At 41.6% G+C, this 21869-nt stretch overlaps 1 long non-coding RNA gene across 1 annotated transcript; it reads right to left on the bottom strand.

Annotated features, from left to right (window-relative positions):
- Positions 1–1508: 1508 nt before the first annotated feature.
- LOC129858993 (uncharacterized) lies at positions 1509–21191 on the bottom strand. The gene is made up of 3 exons (XR_008760118.1): positions 21001–21191; positions 4701–4761; positions 1509–1534 (listed from the first exon to the last, which is right to left on the bottom strand). It is a non-coding gene; the product is annotated as an uncharacterized LOC129858993 (long non-coding RNA).
- Positions 21192–21869: the final 678 nt, after the last annotated feature.

The following is a 21869-nucleotide window of genomic DNA, read 5'->3' as shown; positions in this document are numbered from 1 at the left end:
AACTATCCCTCTAAGCATCCTTTACTGAAAATGGATGAATAACTCGTTTGATAGAACACAGACGCAAAGACATCACTCATTATACCTGGTGCAGTGAGTGAGACATCAGGACACGACCATGGGACAGCACACACATACTGATCAGCCACACACTGTGGAGGGGACATCAGTTAGCAGCGTAGGCCACATAAGAAACAACCTGTTGGAGACTAGCAAAACAATGCAGTGAAATTAACGGCCATGTTTCAGCATCAGTGTCTCCAATTATCATGGCAATATATATATATCATGGCAATATATATATATATATATATATATGCAATATATATATATATATATATATGATGTTTTAGTTTCCAACAGCCTACATTGCCAGGTCTCTGGTAAAATGGATTCTCAATCTCAGGATATCTCCTGGTTAAATGAAGGTTCAATCATTTAGAGAGTAAAAGGGGGTTGTTGTTCCTGTAAGGATGTCCACATGATTGACAGGGGCCCAGGCCAATGGCATCAGGGCAGAGAATAAAGAGCAGGAGTCAGTGTCCAACCATTGTTCATTGTTCCGAGCAACAGTCCTGTGTTAAGGATGGTAACCATAGTGAATCCCCAGGGGTGGTTAGGGAAGTTCCACTTCCTCTGTTGAAACCTCTTCGGCCATGTACAAATCACCTTAATTGGCTACTTTTCCTCATTTCCTTTCCTTTAGGAAGGACCACTGAAGGGTCAATGGACTAGGTAGGATACTACCATATTGCTTTCATCAGCCACACCATATTAATCCAACTCCGTTGCTTCCCATGAGTTTCGTTCCTTCCCCTATACAAACGTCAGGGAGAAAGAGGAGAATCGGAATGGGCTCGTTTTAATTTCAGCTTCTGTTGTTTAGAAGGAAAGGAGGCAAGGAAAGGAAGCTTTTTAAGACTGTTGGGAGGAGGACCAGCACAGAGGACTCAGTGTGCTGTGACTGCCTAGGTAACGCCAACAACTCATGTTATTGGCTCAGGGCAGAGTTCTGAGAGCGGGTTGGGAAGCTCTACTGGCCGGTAGTAGGTAGAAGGCCTACAGTTCACAGATCAGTAGTTTGGAAAAAGAGCAGTGGTTTTGGTCCAGTTCTGGATCGTCTGCTAGCTCCCCTACTCTTTACCTCCCTCTTCTGGTTGGGATGAAGACTCCAACGAGGTCTTGCTCTTTTCAGCGTCCTCTCTTTCACCTGAGAGAGAGGAGAGAGCAGAAGGGCTGTTGAGTCTGTGTGTGTGTGTGTGTGTGTGTGTGTGTGTGTGTGTGTGTGTGTGTGTGTGTGTACACATGTCTACGTGTGTGCCGGTGTGAATATATGTGTGTGTCCAATGCTTTGACCTGATTTGTTGATGTTGAGCTGTGCCAGGTCATGTGATAGGTCGCTGGGTCCCTGTGCCTCAGGAGATTGTGGGATATCGTGTACGGCGTTCCGTCGGCCGGTCCGCCGCGAAGCGATGAAGTCTTCATACGTCGCCTCCACATCAGTCATAGCTGACACACCTCAACATAGCAGGGCCTGGGAGACAGGGGAACACACAGTATAAATACACACACACCCTCTCAGTGTGTGTGTTCAATTTAAAATGGAAGCCAAACAAAAAACATTGATTTAAAAGTTTAATGACTACTTTGAACAATTTACAGAGATAGTAAGAATACATTTAAAAAAACTTTTACTGCAGATGCAAAGTTAGGTAACAATTAAAGTAAAAATCTCTGTTTTATTCTGTTAAACTTTGTATCTGCATAATTTTTCCTGTAAATGTGTTTTTGTACAATTTTCAGTGGACATTTTTAAAGTGGTCCTTGTGCATAGAGTTGTATGCTTGTTTAAGTTGGTTTTTGTTTGGTATACAAAACTGAGTATCAGTGTAATTCCGTTACCATGGAGTTGTCCTAGACCAGGGATCATCAACTAGATTCAGCCCCGGGACAATTTTTTCTTGAGTGGATGGTTGGGTGTTTTTTAGTCTTATGTCCAACAATGAAAATGTTTTTTGGGGGGCTCAGAAAACTTTGGCGTGGGGGAAAATAAAAACATCAGCGGCCCGCCAGTTGGGAAACCCTGCCCTACAACAGCCATCTGCTGAGGGGAGCCAGACAGTGGTGTGAATTCATAGATGCCAAGGGAAACCAAGCTTTCCCCCAAAAAATGACCAAGAAAACAAAAATATGTACAAAATAATGAATGTATCATACATTTCTCTGTGTTTTATAAATGTCCTTCAATTCGCAAGAGGCTGAATATATCTCACCAGAGAAAGCAGCCAAGTGAACGAAACAACGCCCCTCTGTCTGTATGTGGAGCCCATATATGAGGTCTGGTCAAAAAGAATATGACATTGTTGCCACCCATAGTATTGAATGCAAGGGAAGCCAGTGAGCAGTTGGCCTCCCTTGATTAAAAAAATGTATTTAAAAAAAAAAAGTATAAAATAATATCCAATCAGCGTTGAACGAAACAGTGAGCTCAGCTGTGAATGGTCTTGGCACACCAAAAAAATAATTGTCAACGGAAGCCAGTTTGGTTTTGGCTTCACACCAATCACATCACAGTAAAAAAAAAAACATAATTGACAGAAAAAACTAGAATTGTTGCATCTCGTTGTGTTGTTGTCCTCCGGTGGCGAGCTAAAAATCATCCCTTTCCTAAATTAGCCATGAATGGAGATAGGGATTTGGACTTGAGGTTTTACTTAATACTCCATACTGGTCAATGATTATAATGGCGATTCTGATCCAACCATAAATTCATACGTTGTTGTGCCCCTGGCCTGAGAGGATGGAAGTTCAACATGTAGCTAGATGTAGTAGGCTAATGTTAACTAGCTGGCCTGGTGCATCGTTGCCCATGGAAGGAAATTAGGCTAGCGAGCAACAATTTTAGCAAGGTAGCCTAGGACAACAAAAACTAAAAGCGAGTCAGACTGTTCGGGCAACATGAGAGGAGGATGGCATTGGCATTTCTCTACAAGTAGGGTGAGTCAACATGTTATTTCTATTTGCACGCACACAGAAATCAGTACCATGGACAGACAGCATATTTAGCTTACGTTGAATGGAATTAAAAGGACCACAACGGAAGTAAGAGGACCACAATGGAAGTCCCAGACTTTGTGTGTTATCCTCCATGATTTTACTGAAGTGCATCTTTTACTTGTCACTGTATTAGACTAAACATAGGTGATTAGATGTTGCAATTGAATCAATAGTTGTTTAGTAGTCCGAAAAGGTCGGAAACATTAACTTGCTTGACCATGCTGTAGGTCATATAACTGTTTGTTACATGCTATATGCTTTGTGGACTTCACCGGACAGAGGTTGCTCTCCGGTTTTGTGATGAAACAAAAAGCTGTGGTTGAATTTGTTCTGCCACTGTGTCTTCTTACTTTGCTCGGCTTCAGGCCTATATATCACGGCCGCAAGGCATATGAACTAACAGGTTATAGAGAACACAAAGCAAATATCACAACACATAGGTTGTAAGATGGCTTTTTACTCTGGTTGGCTTCCCCAGTGATTTTACCCACACAACACTGCTGGAGCCAGAGGAAAAGCCTCACGGGTCTTTTGGTTAGCACCCAGAAAACCCAGTCCCTACAAACACACTCAGTCAGTGATATCACCATCATCACCTTCCCTTATGAACAGTTCTACATTTTGCAGCTCTTCCTGCCAGAGCTGGTGTGACTGAGTCAGGTTCGTAGGCCTCCTTGCTCGCAACACACATTTTCAGTTCTGCCCACAAACTTTCAATGGGATTGAGGTCAGGGCCTTGTGATGGCCACTCCAATACCTTGCCTTTTTGTCCTTAAGCCATTTTGCCACAACTTTAGAAGTATGCTTGGAAGACCCATTTGCGACCAAGCTTTAACTTCCTGACTGATGTCTTGAGATGTTGCTTCAATATATATATTCAATACATTTCTCCAAAAAGTATGATCTTTGTCCCCATGTGCAGTTGCAAACTGTAGAGAGCAGTGGCTTCTTCCTTGCTGAGTGGCCTTTCAGGTTGTCGATATAGGACTCGTTTTACTGTGGATATAGATACTTTTGTACCTGTTTCCTCCAGCATCTTCACAAGGTCCTTTGCTGTTCTGGGATTGAGTTGCACTTTTCGCACCAAAGTACATTCATCTCTAGGAGACAGAACGTGTCTCTTTCCTCAGCGATATGACGGCTGCGTGGTCCCATGGTGTTTATACTTGATAACTATTGTTTGTACAGATGAACGTGGTACCTTCAGGCGTTTGGAAATTGCTCCCAAGGATGAAACCGACTTGCAGAGGTCTTATATTTTTTTCTGAGGTCTTGGCTGATTTATTTTGATTTTCCCATGATGTCAAGCAAAGAGGCACTGAATTTGAAGGTAGGCCTTGAAATACATCCACAGGTACACCTCCAATTGACTCAAATGATGTCAATTAGCCTATCAGAAGCTTCTAAAGCCATGACCTAATTTTCTGGAATTTTCTAAGCTGCTTAAAGGCACAGTCAACTTAGTGTATGTAAACTTCTGACACACTGGAATTGTGATACAGTGAATAAGTGAAATAATCTGACTGTAAACAATTGTTGGAAAAATTACTTGTGTCATGCACAAAGTCGATGTCCTAACCGACTTGCCAAAACTATAGTTTGTTAACAAGAAATTTGTGGAGTGCTTGAAAAACAATTCTTACCCAAATGAAGGACACACTTTAGTATTAGTATGCATTGGCCGAAATCCAAATTCTTCTTCTCCTTAAAAAAAGAAAGAAAGAGTAAACCGCTTTTGGACTGGACTGCGGTCATTCCCTACTAATGAGGACCAGTCACCCCACACTGGTCATACACTGGGGTTCTTTTGGATTGGTTGTTTTGCCAACAATCGTACAGGACCTTTTTGTCAGACATAATCGAGAATACGGTTAAAAAGGCAGGAAATAAACAGTTGTTACTGAACAAAACAGACAGAGTATTTATTTGAGTGTTTACAGTATAGACAACTCGTTTAAATGTCCACGTGATCCACATCAATATCCTTATCTTTGTGTCAGAAGCACAAAATCAGGAATTGGAGGGGAACAGAGAGGAACGACTGATTTACCTATTACTCGAACTAGGCTTGCTGGCTCATCGCTGATGTGGCGAACACACTTGTGGAGTGAAATATCAGCCTCATACTGTACATTTCTTAGCTGTGAGATTTAAATGTGGCGTGTAGGCTACAGGGCTGGTTGTAGTGGTGGGACTGATGACAGCCTGGTACAGTTTGTACCAAATCAGCCCTCATATCCCTCTGAAATATTAATGTTTTACATAGCTTCTTGTGTGTGTAAATTAAGATCAGCATAAACATGTTAAGATGGCACCGACAGACATGGCAGCTCTACTTCCAGCTCCTAAGCAACTTTGCAGTATTTTTATTAAACATTATTTGCCCAGAACATTTTTTTTTTGTGTAATTACATAGTTGCCAACATTATAACCAGAAATACGACTTTCCCAAATTGGATCCTTAGTTCGTACCCCCAAGGTAATTGAAATCCCTGTGGCTGCTCCAAGACACCACCGTTGCAGAAGAGGTATTCAGAGTGGACTTCTAGTTGGACTCAGTAGGCATGCAAACCATCCACCACTTCCGAGTACATTTCTCACTAATATTTGGTCCTTGGACAATAAAGTAGACAAACTCAGGGTGAGGATCTCCTTCCAGAGAGACATCAGGGACTCCGGATGTACTGTCCCGTCCATACAGCCAGCTGGGTTCTCAGTACATCAGGCAGACGGGAATAAAGAACTCTCCGGGAAGAAGAAAGGCGCAAGTGTATGTTTCATGATTAACTACTCATGGAGTGATGATGTACAGGAACTCAAGTCCTTTTGTTCACCCGACCTAGAATACCTCACAATCAAATGCCGACCGTATTAGAATTGTCTTCAGTTATAGTCACAGGCGTGCATCTTCCCCCTCAAGCCGATACCCCGACGGCCCGCAATTAACTACACTGGACTTTGCATGGCTGATTAATTAGGGCCGATTTCAAGTGTTCATAAATCGATAATCGGCATTTTTGGACGCCAATTATGGCTGATTACATTGCAATCCACAAGGAGACTGCATGGCATGCTGACCACCTGTTACGCGAGCGCAGCAAGGAGCCAAGGTAAGATGCTAGCTAGCATTAAACTTATCTTATAAAAAACAATCAATCTTAACATAATCACAAGTTAACTACACATGGTTGATAATATTACTAGTTTAACTAGCTTGTCCTGCGTTGCATATAATCAATGTGGTGCCAGTTATTTTATCATCGAATCACAGCCTACTTCGCCAAACGGGTGATGATTTAACAAAAGCGCATCCGTGAAAAAAGCACTGTCATTGCACCAATGTAGCTAACCATAAACATCAGTGCCTTTCTTAAAATCAATACACAAGTATATATATTTTTAAACCTGCAAATTTAGTTCAAAGAAATGTATGTTAGCAGGCAATATTAACTAGGGAAATTGTGTCACTTCTCTTGTGTTCAGTGCAAGCAGAGTCAGGGTATATGCAGCAGTTTGGGCCGCCTGGCTCGTTGCGAATTGGATGAAGACCATTTCTTCCTAACAAAGACCGTAATTAATTGGCCCGAATTTGACATAATATTGAAGATTGTGCAATGTAACAGCAATATTTAGACTTAGGGTTGCCACCCGTTCAATAAAATACGGAACGGTTCCGTATTTCACAGAAAGAATAAACGTTTTGTTTTCGAAATGATAGTTTCCGGATTTGACCATAGTAATGACCAAAGGCCTGTACTTCTGTATTATAATTAAGTCTATGATGTGATATTTGATAGAGCAGTCTGACAGAGCGATGGTAGACAGCAGCAGGCTCAATAGCATTCATTCAAACAGCACTTTCCTGCGTTTGCCAGCAGCTCTTCGCAATGCTTGAAGCACGGCGCTGTTTATGACTTCAAGCCTATCAACTCCCAAGATTAGGCTGGCAATACTAAATAGCCTATAAGAACATCCAATAGTCAAAAGGTATATGAAATACAAACGTAGAGAGAGAAATAGTCCTTATAATTCCTTATAACTACAACCTAAAACTTCTGAACTGGGAACATTGAAGACTCATGTTAAAAAGGAACCACCAGCATTCATATGTTCTCATGTTCTGAGCAAGGAACTTAATTAAACGTTAGCTTTTTTACATGGCACATATTGCACTTTTACTTTCTTCTCCAACACTCTGTTTTTGCATTATTTAAACCAAATTGAACATGTTTCATTATTTATTTGAGACTAAATAGATTTGATTTATGTATTATATTAAGTTAAAATAAAAAAGTGTTCATCCAGTATTGTTGTAATTGTCATTATTACAAATAAATACTTTAAAAAAAATACTAATAATATTTCGGCCGATTAATCGGTATCTGCTTTTTTTGGTCCTCCAATAAAATCGGTATCAGCGTTGAAAAGTCATAATCGGTCTACCTCTAATCCTGAGGCGGCATTTATTGTAGCTGGGGACTTTAACAAAGCAAATGAGAAAAATGCTACCGAAATTCTATCAACACATTGCCTGTAGTACTCGTGCTTCATAATCGTGCTTCTGCTCCTCCCTTCCTATAGGTAAAAACTCAAACAGGAAGTACCGTGCCAAGTTCTATTCAACGCTCGTCTGACCCAACGTCAGTACAGAGAAAGAGTCGTCGCAATTCAACGGCTCAGATACGAGACGTATGTGGCAGGGTCTCCAGGCAATCACGGACTACAAATAGAAAACCAGCCACGTCACGGACACCGACGTCTGCTCCTGGACATGCTAAACACCTTCGGCTGCTTTGAGGATAACACAGTGCTAGCGAAGTGGGCCGCTTCAGAGGACTGTGGGCTCTCATTCTCCGTGGTCGACACGAGTAAGAGTGTTAACCCTCGCAAGGCTGCCGGCCCAGACTGCATACCTAGCCGCAACCTCAGAGCATGTGCAGACCAGCTGGCTGGAGTGTTCAAAAACATATTCAAATCTCTCACTATCCCAGTCTGCTGTCCCCACTTGCTTCAAGATGTCCATCATTGTTCCTGTACCCAAGAAAGCTAACTGAACTAAATACCTATAGCCCCATTGGACTCATGTCTGTCATAATGTAGTGCTTTGAGAGGCTAGTTAAGGATCATATCACCTCCACCTTACCCGACACCCCTCAATTTGCATACCGACCCAATAGATCCACAGACGATGCCAATGCCATCGCAATGCACACTGCCCTATCCCATCTGGAGAAGAGGAATACCTATGTAAGAACGCTGTTCATTGACTACAGCTCAGACTTAAACACCATAGTACCCTCCAAGCTAATCATTAAGCTCTGGCCCTGGGTCTGAACCCCACCCTGTGCAACTGGGTCATGGACATCCTGAGGGGCCGCCCCCAAGTGGTGAAGGTATGAAACAACACCACTACACTGATCCTCAACACAGGGGCCCCACAAGGGTGCATGCTCAGCCCCTTCCTGTACTCCCTGTTCACCCATGACTGAGTGGCCATGCACGCCTCCAACTCAATTATCAAGATAGCAGGCGACACAAAAGTAGTTTGTCTGATTACCAACAATAATGAGACAGCCTACAGGGAGCTGGTGAGGGCCCTGTTGTAGTGGAGAAGGTGAAAACTTCAAGGTCCTCTGCGTACACATCACTGGCAATCTGAAATGGTCCACCCACACAGATAGACTAGTGAAGGCGGCGCAACAGCGCCTCTTCAACTTCAGGAGGCTGAAGAAATTCCCGAAGGTCCTCACAAACAGATGCACCATTGAGAGCATCCTGTCAGGCTGTATCACCGCCTGGTACGGCAACTACACCGCCCACAACCGCAGGGCTCTCCAGAGTGTGGTGCAGTCTGCCCAAAGCATCTCCCGGGGGCAACCGGCCTGCCCTCCAGGATACCTACAGCACCCGATGTCACAGGAAGGCCAAAAAGATCAACAGCCTGAGCCACTACCTGTTCACACTGCTACCATCCAGAAGGCGAGGTCATTACTGACGCATAAAAGAGGCAATAGCGTCCCACCTGGCCAACATCCGGTGAAATTGCAGAGCACGAAATTCAAACTACAGTATTATAAATTTTTAACTTTCATAAAATCACAAGTGTAATACATCAAAAGAAAGCTTAACTTCTTGTTAATCTAGCCGCTGTGTCAGATTTCACAAATGGCTTTACGGCGAAAACAAACCATGCAATTATCTGAGGACAGCTCCCCGCATACAAAACATATTTCAATCAGGCAGGTGCAACACGAAAGTCAGAAATAGTGATATAAAAAATGCCTTACCTTTGATGATCTTCTGTTGGCACTCCAAAAGGTGCCAGTTACATCACAAATGGTCCTTTTGTTCGATAATGTCCTTCTTTATATCCATAAAAACTCAGTTTAGCTGGCGCGCTTCAGTCAATAATCCACCCAGTTTCCCTCCATCAAAATGCATACAAAATGAATCCCAAACGTTACTAATAAACTTTTCCAAACAAGTCAAACAACGTTTATATTCAAACCTTAGGTACCCTAATACATAAATAAACAATCAAATTTAAGATGGAGAATCGTTATTGTCTTTACCAGAGAAAAATACCAAAGAACGCACTCTCTCTTCCACACGCTTGGAAACACTACAGCCAAAATGGGAGCCAACTAGAAAAACTACAAATTCTGGCAAATTTTTCCCAAAACTAGCCTGAAACTCTTTCTAAAAGACTTGACATCTAGTGGAATCCATAGGAACTGCAATCTGGGAGGACTTGGCCTTATAATAAAAGTGATAGCCATTGAAAATAGGGGTAGGCTGATTTCTTTTTTTTTGTTGGGATGGTTCGTCCTTGGGGTTTCGCCTGCCATATCAGTTCTGTTATACTCACAGACATAATTGTAACAGTTTGAGAAATGGTAGAGTGTTTTCTATCCAAATCTACCAATTATATGCATATCCTAACTTCTGGACCTGAGTAACATGCAGTTTACTTTGGGCACGCTTTTCATCCGTACGTCAAAATACTGGCCCCTACCCAAGAAAGGTTAATAATGTTTACATACTGTTTTACTAATTTTATGTGTATATATTGTATTCTAGTCACTGACATACTATTCAACTATTGCTTTATATACACACACACAATGCTTTCGGGAAGTATTCAGACCCCTTGTCTTTTTCCACATTTTGTTAGATTGCAGCCTTATTCTAAAATGGATTACAAAAAATGTGCTCAATCTACACACAATAGCCCGTAATGACAAAGCAAAAACAGGTTTAGAATTTTTCTAAATTTATTACAAATAAAAAAACTGAATTATTACATAAGCATTCAGACCCTTTACTCAGTACTTTGTTGAAGCACCTTCGGCAGCGATTACAGCCTCAAGTCTTCTTGGGTGTGACGCTACAAGCAGGCACACCTGTATTTGGGGAGTTTCTCCCATTCTTCTCTGCAGATCTTCTCAAGCTCTGTCAGATTGGATGGGGAGCGTTGCTGCATAACTATTTTCAGGTTCAGGTTTAAGTCTGGCCTCTGGCTGGGCCACTTAACTTCTTATGGCTGCAGGGGCAGTATTGGTTAGTTTGGATGAAAGGTGCCCAGAGTAAACAGCCTGCTCCTCAGTCCCAGTTACTAATATATGCATATTATTATTAGTATGAGAATTCTGAGGCTGGTCGATGTTAAACTCATCACCTATTCAATTCCCTGTAATATATGGATCTGTTTGCACTTCCTACGCCTTCCACTAGATGTCAACAGTCGGTAGAACGTTGAATGAAGTTTATACTGTGTTGTGGGGCCGGATGAGAGGGGAATGAGTCAGTGGTCTGGCAGATTGCCAGTTCCTGGTCACGCGCATTCCTCATGATATCGCCTTGCGTTCCATAACTTCTACAGACAGAAGGAATGCTCCGTTTGGAACGTTATTGGATATATATGATAACAACATCCTGAAGATTGATTCTCTACTTACTTTGACCAGTTTATTCAACTTGTAATATAACTTTTTGAAGTTTTCGTCCGACGTTTGCCTGCATCTGTGCGAGCGTTTGGACACGTGTACTACACATGTTAGCAAAAGTAGCTACTTGGACATAAGTAATGGACATTATCGAACAAAACAATGATTTATTGTGGAACTAGGATTCCTGGGAGTGCATTCTGATGAAGATGATCAAAGGTAAGGGAATATTTATGATGTAATTTCGTATTTCTGTTGACTCCAACATGGCGGAGAAATGTTGTTAAATCTGTGCGCGTTCTCAGATTATTGCATGGTGTGCTTTTTACGTAAAGGTTTTTTGAAATCTGACACAACGGTTGCATTAAGAACAAGTGTATCTTTAATTCTATGTAAAACATGTATCTTTCATCAACGTTTATGATGAGTATTTCTGTTATTTGACGTGGCTCTCTGCAATTTCTCCGGATATTTTGGAGGCATTTCTGAACATGGCGCCAATGTAAACCCAGATTTGTGGATATAAATATGCACATTATCGAACAAAACAAATGCATTGTGTAACATGATGTCCTATGAGTGTCATCTGATGAAAATCATCAAAGATTAGTGATGAATTTTATCTCTATTTCTGCTTTTTGTGACTACTATCTTTCGCTGGAAAAATGGCTGTGCTTATTGTGGTTTGGTGTGACCTAACATAATCGTTTGTAGTGCTTTAGCTGAAAAGCATATTTGAAATCGGACACTTTGGTGGGATTAACAACAAGATTACCTTTAAAATGGTATAAGACACATGTATGTCTGAGGAATTTTAATTATGAGATTTCTGTTGTTTTGAATTTGGCGCCCTGCACTTCGACTGGCTGTTGTCATATCATCCCGTTACCGGGATTGCAGCCATAAGAAGTTATTAAGGACATTCAGAGACTTATCCCGAAGCCACTCCTGTGTTGTCTTGGCTGTGTGCTTACATGCTGACCACACCACTCGCAAAATAAATGTACACAATCAATCATTGCACCCACGCTGCTTCCGTACATTAACAAGCGTTTGCGTAGCCAGGCGCCAAATTAGAACTTGGTTCTATTTGTGACGCTTGATGAGCTGCAAGTCCCACCTCTCCCATCTCATTGGTTTTTAGGGGCAAATACCCACATGGGTGATTGAAAGATGAACTGAGGTCCACACTCCTGTCGAGTTGGTAGTGGTAATGCACCTTGAAGTTGGTTGCCAACCGCCATATAAAGTCAAAGGAAGAAGAAGCCTGAAGGAGGAGAGATGACTAGAAACAAACTTGGTTTATCATCTTATCTGTGGATTAATTGTCAGCGTAGAGAACCTTGTGCATTTCAGGTAAAAGAACAACCAAATGTTTATATCGCAGGACAAATTAGCTAGCAACAGCAAGCAAGCTATCTAAATTACCATAAATGTTTAATGCTTTTTGAGCTGTCCCCAAATTAATATAGTTGGTTCAGAGTTTGTTCTGATATTTCAACCTGCGTGTCCTGATCGAGTCTGGTGTGAGTGGACAAAATCAACGCGCGTGCGGTCTGGTCAGCATGTTATGGTCGCTGTCCTGTTGGAAGGTGAACCTTCGCCCTAGTCTGAGGTCCTGAGAGCTATGGAGCAGGTTTTCATCAAAGATCTCTGTACTTTGCTCCATTCATCTTTGCCTCGATCCTAACTAGTCTCCCAGTCCCTGCCGCTGAAAAAAATCCCCACAGCATGATTCTGCCACCACCATTCTTCACTGGATGGTGCCAGGTTTCCTCCAAACATAATGCTTGGCATTCATGCCAAAGTGTTCAATCCTGGTTTCATAAGATCAAAGACTCTTGTTTCTCATGGTCTGAGGTGCCTTTTGGCAAACTCCAAGCTACCTGTCATGTGTCTGGCCAATCTACCATAAAGTCCTGATTGGTGGAATGCTGCAGAGATGGTTGTCCATCTGGTAGGTTCTCCCATCTCCACAGAGAAACTCTGGAGCTCTGTCAGAGTAACTATCGAGTTCTTGGTCACCTCCCGGACCAAGGCCCTTCTCCACTGATTGCTCCATTTGGCCCTGCGACCAGCTCTAGGGAGTGTCTTAGTGGTTCCAAACTTCTTCCATATAGGAATGATGGAGGCCACTGTGCCTTTTACGACCTTCAATGCTGCAGAAATGTTTTAGTACCCGTCCCCAGATCTGTGCCTCGACACAATCCTGTCTCGACGATCTCCGGACAATTATTTCGACCTCATGGCTTGGTTTTTGCTCTGACATGCACTGTCAACTGTGTGCCCTTATATAGACAGGTGTGTGCCTTTCCAAATCATGTCCAATCAATTGAATTTACCAATGAAGTTGTAGAAACATATCAAGGATGATCATTGGAAACAGGATGCACCGGAGTCTGAATACTTATTTTCATAAGGTCTTTTGGTTTTTAAAATGTTAACAAATTAGCAACATTTTCTAAAAACCTGTTTTCACTCTGACATTATGGGATATTGTGTGTAGATTGCTGAGGACTTTTATTTATTTAATCCATTTTAGAATAAGGCTGTAACGTACCTACATGTGGAAAAAGTCAAGGGTTATGAATACTTTCCGAAGGCACTGTATACTATTCTATCCTACGTCTTCTACAGATACACTAAATAAATATTCTACCCACATACTGTCCATAATGTCTCTCTCTCACACACACACACGACTCGTTTCAGGAAACTAGGTGTATGTCGCAAGTCACAACTTCACAGGAGAGGCATTTGAACATTTTTTTTTAAATCTAAATGCATTTTTTTGGCAGAAATGCCTTCTGGAACATTAAAACTTTCATGTGCCTTAATGACAAACTTGTATGCCATCTGTAAATATGAATAAAGTTGTTAAATTACAAGCCTAGTTGGTTTAGCCACAGAAAAAGACAGGACCTTTTCCGCTAGTCATGATGGCCTGAGATAATGAATGGGCTGGACATGCCAAGAGATGACTATCGGATTGGTCACCCACATAGCATCTTATGTCTTTTTGAACTGGTCAGTAGGTGTAGATCATCCTTTCTACTGCAGTTTTTTCAAAAGAGATAACGTTAGCCATGGAGAACTGCAAATGTGTTATCGAGAGCATTAGCAACATAGGTGCCCTGAATTTATCAGGTGCTATCGACAAAGGTCAGTGGGAAAAAAGTTATGATGGACTACTTTCAGGAGGACGATCGTAGCATGCTGACTCTCTCCGAAAGAAAACGTAGAGTCTTCTAATGACAGTGATGGAGAGGAAACGGCGATCAACAGTGTTGTTGTCACGGAAGAAGTTGACAAGAGTTTTGAAATCAGGGGATTGTCTGGCAGAAGCAGAGTATGATAAGGAGATTAATACAATTCTGGCATTTGATTGCAAATGCAGAGGGAGTCCAAAAGAGAACACAGAAGGCTGTTGTATAAAACATCTTCAAACTTTGGGCAACCATGTCATCTGTGAGAAGGAGAAAGATCTGAGGATTCTCATGGCATTGCACACGGTCAGTGTGAACCAGAGTGACTTGACACAACGCGGACCAAGCAAGCTGTACAAACAAAATGGCAACGACACAGGACGTGTCTTATTTAATGAAAGGGGTTACAGTCTGCCGTGAAGCGTTCATCCATGTTTACGGGTAAGAGTCTAAGCTACAGTTTCAGATATACGTTTCTAATTGGTCCAAGCTGTTTTCATTGCAAGTTAATGCTTACTGTTAAGCTAGCTAGCTATCTGACGTTAGGTGGCTGGCTCGCTAGCAAACATTAAGTGTATGATCTGTGTAGCAATATTATCTCATAAATCCATATGCATTGCTAGTTATAGCCTAATGTTAGAAAGATAACATTGGACCTATTTGGTTAACTTTAGCAAGCTACGACAATCTGTTTTTATTGCTAGTACTCTATGGATTGAGTTTATGGTTCCTTGTTTAGCTAGCTAGCTACATGATTACAGGACCCATCAAGTTAGCCAGGTGTGTCTGACAGGGATTACGGCCATCAATTGTATAATAATGCAAAAATGTGTGTCTGGTATGTCTTTCAGCATCAGTAGAGCACGCCTGACTCTCCTCCACCAGTCATGCAAGGAGAACGGTCTACTGCCTCCCATCAAAAAGAGAGCTGGCCCAAGCAAGCACAGGTTACACCTGAAGCATGAGGACTTGCAGAAAGTTGTGAACTTCAACTACGCAGAGAATAATGCAATAGTATTACCAGGACACAAACACTTTGGTGGAAAGCTGCTGCCATCTCATGTGACAAAAGCAGCGGTGTGGTGTCTCTACAAGGAATCGATGACAACACTTGGTATGTAAAGCATAAACACGGTTTGATTATTTAATTTACCTCCAACATGATTGCCACTACTTTTATTGATTTCACATTATTCCTGTATTCTCCAGAGGTACGTGTAGTCGGGTTGTCAAATCCTCCACAGAGTTCAAGTAACAGACATGTCAATTAACTGTTCAGGGGAGACTGTGTGAATCAGGCCTTCATGGTCGTAATGGTGCAAAGACACCACTACTAAAAGACACCGATAATAAGAAGAGACTTGCTTGGGCCAAGAAACACAAGCAGTGGACATTAGACCGGTGGAAATCTGTCCTTTGGTCTGATGAGTCCAAATTTGAGATTTTTGGTTCGGACCACCGTGTCTTTGTGAGACGCAGAGTAGGTGAATGGATGTATGATCTCTGCATGTGTGGTTTCCACCGTGAAGCATAGACGAGGAAGTGTGATGGTGCTTTGCTGGTGACACGGTCTGTAATTTATTTAGCAATCAAGGCACACTTAACCATCATGGCGACCACAGCATTCTGCAGCAATACGCCATCCCATCTGGTTTGCACTTAGTGGGACTATCATTTGTTTTTCAACAGGACAATGACCCAACACACCTCCAGGCTGTGTAAGGGCTATTTGACCAAGACGGAGAGTGATGGAGTGCTGCATCAGATGACCTGGCCTCCACAATCACCCGACTTCAACCCAAATGAGATGGTTTGGGATGAGTTGGATCGCAGAGTGAAGGAAAAGCAGCCAACAAGCACTCAGCATGGTTGAGAGAATGCCAAAAGTGTGCAAAGCTGTCATCTAGCCAAAGGGTGGCTATTTTGAAGAATCTAAAGTATAAAATGTATTAAGATTTTTTTTAAACAATTTTTTGGTTACTACATGATTCCATATGTTTATTTCATAGTTTTGATGTCTTCACTATTATTCTACAATGCAGAAAATAGTAAAAAAAATATATATACTGTATATGTTTTTAAATAACCTTGAATGAGTCCAAACTTTTGACTGGTACTGCATGCATTTTATATATATTTATATATAAACAGTTGAAGTCAGAGGTTTACATACACCTTAGCCAAATACATGTAAACTCAGTTTCACAATTCCTGACATTTAATCAGAGTAAAAAGTCCCTATCTTAGGTCAGGTAGGATCACCACTTTATTTTAAGAATGTGAAATTATTTATTTATTTCAGCACATTCCCAGTGGGCCAGAAGTTTACGTATACTCAATTAGTACTTGGTACCATTGCCTTTATATTGTTTAACCTGGGTCAAACGTTTCAGGTAGCCTTCCACAAGCTTCCACCTATAAGTTAGGTGATTTTTGGCCAAATCCTTCTGACAGAGCTGGTGTAATTGAGTCAGGTTTGTAGGCCTCCTTGCTCGCACACGCCTTTTCAGTTCAGCCAACACATTTTGAATAGGATTGAGGTCAGGGCTATGTTATGGCCACTCCAATAGCTTGACTTTGTTGTCCTTAAGCCATTTTGCCATAACTTTGTAAGTATGCTTGGGGTCATTGTCCATTTGGAAAACCCATTTGCCACCAAGCTTTAACTTCCTGACTGATGTCTTGAGATGTTGCTTCAATATATCCACATAATTTTCCATCCCTCATGATGCCATCTATTTTGTGAAATGCACCAGTTCCTCCTGCAGCAAAGCACCCCTACAACATGCTGCCACCCCCGTGCTTCATGGTTGGGATGGTGTTCTTCAGCTTGCAAGCCTCCCCCTTTTTCCTCCAAACATAAAAATGGTCATTATGGACAAACAGTTATATTTTTGTTTCATCAGACCAGAGGACATTTCTCCAAAAAGTACAATCTTTGTCCCGATGTGCAGTTGCAAACCGTAGTCTGGCTTTTTAATGGCGAGTTTGGAGCAGTGGCATCTTCCTTGCTGAGCTGTCTTTCAGGTTATGTCGATATAGGACTCGTTTTACTGTGAATATAGATACTTTCTACGCGTTTCCTCCAGCATCTTCACACGGTCCTTTGCTGTTGTTCTGGGATTAATCCGCACTTTTCACACCAAAGTATTTTCATCTCCAGGATTCAGAACGCATCTCCTTCCTGAGCGGTATGACGGCTGAGTGGTCCCATGGTGTTTATACTTGCGTGCTTTTGTTTGTACAGATGAACGTGGGACCTTTAGGCATTTGGAAATTGCTCCCAAGGATGAACCAGACTTGTGGAGGTCTACAATTTTGAGGTCTTGGCTGACTTCTTTTGATTTTCCCATGATGTCAAGCAAAGAGGCACAGAGTTTGAAGGTACCTCCAATTGACATCAATTAGCCTATCAGAAACTTCTAAAGCCATGACATCATTTTCTGGAATTTTCAAGCTGTTTAAAGGCACAGTCAACTTAGTGCATGTAAACTTCTGACCCACTGGAATTGTGATATAGTGAATTATAGGGGAAATAATCTGTCTGTAAACAATTGTTGGAAAAATGACTTGTGTCATGCACAAAGTTGATGTCCTAACCGACTTGCCAAAACTATAGTTAGTTAACAAGCAATTTGTGGAGTGGTTGAAACACAAGTTTTAATGACTCCAACCTAAGTGTATGTAAACTTCCGACTTCAACTGTATATACTCCGACTGGGCTCGTCTTAATATTTATACATTCATTAATTCCATTATTTTACTTTTAGATGTGTGTGTATTGTTGTGAATCGTTAGATACTACTGCAGTGCTGGAGCTAGGAACACAAGCATTTCGCTACACCCGCAATAACATCTGTATGTGACCAATAGAATTTGACTTGACTATGAGCTTTTTTTTGTATACGTGGGTTTTCCCCATTTACTGACAGACAAATGTGTTATTACCACAACACATGCCATTTGCAAGATGACAGAGCATGCCTCTGTACTGTGACTTATGTGCCAACCGTCCGTAGGCCAACAGCCATGTGGGTGTGTGTGTGGGTGTGTGTGTGTGTGTGTGCGCGCAGCATGCCAAAGCATGTCCCTGTGCTGAAGCACGTGCCAACCCTTCCACATTAAGGGCAACAGCCTTCCTAATATAGCCTTCAGACAAACTGCCAATAGCTAAATAATTTAACAATTGAAATGTGTCAAACACAAATCCTTCAATATGTTTATCTTAAAATGGCCATAACTGATGAGCATAAGCTTTTCACCATTTAGCTTTGAATGTGACACAATATGAAGGAACAGATTGGTTCCATCCAGTGAAAGTCTTTAAGTACAAATCTAGCTGGATATAAAATGTAAGGCAGAGCCGGCCCGCTCATTAGATGGCCGCCTGTGGCGGCAGATTGACAAGGGCGGCATTTTCTAAGTTTAACTGGCCAACACGCACCTCCAACAACACATCAACCCTCACATAATTCTTCCCAAATACAATGACAATTTCTCTCAACAAGTGGAATATGGGCTTTTTAGGTGAGCGCTGATGCCGCGCTATGATAAGCAGTGCCCACTTTGTCAACGGCAGGGATGCAAAATATTTATCTTGTCCATTCCCAGCACACCTCTCCAGGGTGCTGTTGGAGAGACGGTTGGCTGCGGCACTCGACCAACACCCCCCCCCACCCACCCCCCAAAAAATAAACAAACATAAACCATGTAGCAGATATGGAATAAAGAGTATGAGGCCTTTTCTGTAGCCTACAGGCTGGAGATAAAATGTATGACAATGTAATGAGATGGAAACTTTTTAGGACATATCATGCAGGTTTCTCTGATCAAACAGCCTAACTTAAATGGTGCTCAATCAACAACAACAACAACAAAAAGGCGCTGACATGTTAACAAATAACATATCCTAAAAACAGGTCAAAGTAAAACTGACAATATGGAATGGACAATCACATCTGTTGTCCAGGAGTTTTACCCGATTGTCATGATCAGTGGTTTCAAGTTTGTATCCGTATATTTTTGACAAGCTGATCAAAGCGAATAAGAAAATACTTCTGCATTTCCCGCTGTGTAAACACATTGCAAATAGGCTCAGGATTACTACTGATAATCAGGAGCAATAAGCCAATGCAACGGCCTGTTTTACAAACGGTGGGCCCACCACATGGATGGACATTCATTCATGTCATTGGGGGTGCGACATGGTAGGCTACACCCCAGTAAGCATTGTCAGACATCTTTTGGAAATTCTTTTTTGGTCCTGTCCGGACATCTTTTTTGGGGTGTTTTACAAAATGGTAGGCCTACCACATAGATGGGCCAGGGATGCACAACTCTAGTCCTCTGGGTCCTGCTTGGTGTCACATCTGACAGCAACAGTGAACTAATAATGATCCTCAGTTTAGAATGCAATTAGTCTTATCAGCTGTGTTGATTAGGGAAGGGGAAAAAGTGTGACACCACTCTGGTCCCCCCAAGGACTGGAGTTTCCCATCCCTGTTGTAGGCTATACCTCAGTAAGCACACCCGATGTTGATGCCTTTTGTCATTTTTTTGCCCTGTCTGGACCGGACTTGTATTTTTGGTGCAGTCCGGACCGACCTTGATTTACACATAAATTGTTTTTTGGTCCGGTCAGAACCAATCAGATTTTGGCTGGTCTGGACCAGCCTTGATTTTGCCCAAACATAGAGGTCTAAAAATGACATATTTTCAACTTTCATTCAGAACCAAAAACGAAGCTGATTTCAACTTCCGGAATATACATATTTTCACCTTTCACTCAGAACCTAAATGTAATAACTTCAATATCTGAAAAAATACGTATTTTAGACATCTTCACAACGTAATTTTGCTTACTGTCACTACTCTTGTAGGGGTTGCAATTTTTTTTTCTCACCTAGGGTAGCAGAAAGGCCAGGACCGGCCCTGATGCAAGGCTTGGTAATCCCCACCATTATGATATTTCTCTATAACAATTTTAACGAATGTGGACTAGAGCGCGACAGCGAGTGTAGTTTGTTGTTAGTTTACATGCACACTCATAATTAAATATTAAACGGATTATGGCAGTAGGTAGATTATACAAATCATGTAAACACCATACTCTGTTTATCTTAATCGGCACAAGGTCAATGTCTCCGATTAAAACACCTGGTTTTCTGAGCAATCAATCTGTAACTGTTCGATCATGTAAACACCTTAATCTGCGGTCCAGTGTTGCACAGCCGAGCGAGCCTCCCTCTTTAGCGCGAGTGAATTGTGTTCCGTACAACTGAATGTATGCGTCTTTTAGAAGTAGTTTTCACATATAAACTTTAATGTCCGAACATGTTCGCTGTGGAAGAAAGAGCGTTTATTTTGTTTGGCGATGTTCTACATTTTATCGAGTCATTATGTAGCCTGATTTCAGATGTGTCCATGTAAACAGGATTATTATGGAAATCGTTCTTGCAAAGCATGTACACGTTTTAATCGAACTATTATAAATCTGACTATCCACAATCGCATTATTGTGTGCATGTAATCGTACTAATTAATGTCCCAACCCTGTAATAGCATTAATGTCCGCTGTATGGCAACATTGTAATCACATTTGTTGCGATGTATCATTTGCAAAACAAGGGGACGAGTTTCAACCGGCCTAAATCAAAACACCAGAAAATATCGGTTAGTATTGACAAATACTTCTCTACAATCTGTAGTTTGACAGCCTTTGAGGCACAGCGAAAGCGGCACCATTTAAACCGATTACATACACCGAAACTTGACACGTTATTAAATCTTACCCTGTGTGTGTTGAGGACTTCCAAACAAGCTGCTTTGCACGGTTAATCACACAGCGACATAAGCGGTCGTTTGTTTTCTGTCGCATCTACAGATGCAACTGGACCTCTTCTGGCGCACGTGGGCATGACGTTTGAGCGCTGGGCACAATGGGAGCTCGTGCACTGGCTCGCCTGTTCAATTAGGCTACTAATGCAATGTATTTTAATAAATGTCATTAAATTACGTAATTATTTTGTATATCTTAGCCTAATAATTGATGTTCCAACACGACTCAATATCAGATAAAAAAAACATCTTATAGGTCTACTATTAGGAATGAAAAACTACAGATTGTGTGTGTGTCAAAGAAAGCGAGTCAGTCAGAGAAAGCGGCACTGAGCAGTCAGTATACTGATTACTGTTCTTTTTAAAAATGGTTTATTATCCATTTCACTTGCTTTGACAATGTAAACATATGTTTCCGATGTCAATAAAGGCCATAAATTGACATTTACATTATACTGACCGGCACAGCCAAGAAGCCGGACCGAGTTTGGGAAAGCCAAAGTCTGTTGCTACCTACCTCAATGGCTGCAACCGACACAGACAAGCGAGATGGTGATCGTTAAGGGTAAGACGTTTGACGCTAGTAATTAATAAATTGAGGACATAACCAGTTATCGACTTTACTGTTTAATGAATGTTGTTTTTTGTGTTTTTCGGGAATTCTCTTTACCGACAACTATTTTTCTTTGCTGTGTCTAGCCAAAACAGGGCGGAGTAGCTAGGGTGTTATGATAACATTGGTGGCACTGGTGGTTCGTAATGAAGGCATTTACATTAATTTGAATAGTTGATTGCTATTAAAAAAAATATAAACGGTTTAGTT

Source organism: Salvelinus fontinalis, chromosome 7, assembly GCF_029448725.1.
Source record: "Salvelinus fontinalis isolate EN_2023a chromosome 7, ASM2944872v1, whole genome shotgun sequence".
Taxonomy (NCBI): domain Eukaryota; kingdom Metazoa; phylum Chordata; class Actinopteri; order Salmoniformes; family Salmonidae; genus Salvelinus; species Salvelinus fontinalis.
The sequence above is the reverse complement of the archived record's forward strand: the minus strand, read 5'-3'. Positions and strand labels throughout refer to the sequence as shown.